Below are 1,958 nucleotides of genomic sequence, written 5' to 3'. Positions count from 1 at the left end.
AATCTACGCAGCGATATTCTCGTGAAATGTCATCGTCGAATCACGAACATGTCCCCGTTTCTTCGCTGGACTGTTGGCCACGCCCACTCCGAGATCGTTGAGCATGCTGATTCGACATCGAAGCATTCACTGCTGAAAACGAATGTTCTGCCCGCTCGTCTCCGATGGCTTTAAATTCGATCGGTTTGCAAAGAAACCTGTGACCGGTACCGTAGAAAAAATTCAGCCTTATTATTTATTATAGTCCTTGCCTTCTTTCGGCTTCCAGTTGCATCTATCTACATTACATCATCTTACGGCTAACTTAACTTAACCTATTATCCTTTACAGTTATAGAACTGTATTACTTATCAATTACCGAGGAGGCGTGCCTCGGGTAGGCGTGGCCCGAGTAGGCGTGGCTCCGAGGCTCCCCGGAGGAGCCGGGCCAGTGCCCCAGGGGGCAATCCGACCTGTTCTCTCCGTTTCGCGGATATCGACTCGGTGTTTTCCGCTGTGATATCGGGTCACGTGCTCCTCGGAGACGTTTCCGTTGTCTGGAGACGCTGGGCAAACGGAAAAACCGGCCTCGGGCGGACCGTTTATCTTGTTTACCGCCCGCCTGTGTCAACCCGGAGCCCAGACTATTTCGTTCGATCGGGAACGGTCTATTTTACGCATAAATTGGATCGTCTAGAGGCGGCCGACGTCTGCCAGCGTGTGCTCTCTCTCTCTCTCTCTCTCTCTCTCTCGTTCGTTTCCTTGCTCCGACGTCTTGCCCCGTTCCCGGGGAAAACAATACGCAATTACAAGCTAATCAACCGGGCGGGCAAAGCTGTTGGCCACCGGCCAGAACTGTTGAACGTTTTCCTCTCTCGGACGTGTTCGGAGGCTGTCCGGATTAAAACGGATTACCCGGAGGAGCCTCTGTCATCGATCCCGTCGGAATCGGTTCGGCGACCTTCCTCTCGCTGGACTCGGATCAGCCGTCCGGATCTATCTGCAGGGAAAAGTCCTTTCCGACGAAGTCTACGAGACGTCTCGAGACGCAGCTCCGCACAGAGGGACAGAGTCGCAGAAAGCTAGGCAAAATTCCTGTCTCTGTTAATGATACATTATTTAACGGGACCCGTTGAATTAACTCGGTTTTAGGGGCTTTTGGGTACGTAGAATCGAATTCTGGTATTACATATTTGCTAGAACGAGAATCTGTCTGTAACTAACCTTATAGTATGTGTCTAAACGCGAAGAAAACTAACACATTCTTTCCCCCAAGAGACTTGAACGTGACTATTACTTATTTAAAAAATTAGATCAGATATATAGGTCTGTGTCCTTTTTAATCTGAATCGAGCATCTGTTCACGAGAAGAAGACCCAGTTTGAACTTATTTGGTGGGAAGAACATTTTTGAAAATTAATTCCACCGATTTTATAGACAAAGGCCGAGACAAAGTGTGCCGGTTGAAAGACCTCGTGGCCGCGGATCTACCTATTTATCACTTGACGTCATCGGGATGCCATTGTATTAAAAATACGAGCGACGAATACACGTCGTTTTCGTCTTGGTCTTCGTCTTGGTTTTCGTCGCGCGTCGCCGTTGTCGTCGTCGGTGGCGACGACCGGCTGCTTCCCTTTTCTTTATTTATAAATGTCGGTATCGGGGCTGACACACTTCGGATAAGCATATTAAAAAAAAAACACGAATCGCGCGAACCGCAGATAAAAATGACCAGGCTAAATATAAACCCGCGACACTCGACTGTCACGCGTTTATCAAAAATTCCGCGACCACGGAATTATCGGTCTTCGTGAGCTGCGATATCTCGCCGAATTTTTTTTTTATCCCGCGACGACGAGGACAATTCCACCGGACCGTGGCACACTGGAATATGCTAATCACTTTGCTCTCCTACAGACGCTTCTTGATGCATGGCCTCCAGATAGTTAGGATTCCATCCTATTGTCAATTACCGCGGC

The sequence above is a fragment of the Halictus rubicundus genome, unplaced genomic scaffold (genome assembly GCF_050948215.1).
Source record: "Halictus rubicundus isolate RS-2024b unplaced genomic scaffold, iyHalRubi1_principal scaffold0286, whole genome shotgun sequence".
NCBI lineage: Eukaryota > Metazoa > Arthropoda > Insecta > Hymenoptera > Halictidae > Halictus > Halictus rubicundus.
This window is presented reverse-complemented; position numbering follows the sequence as displayed.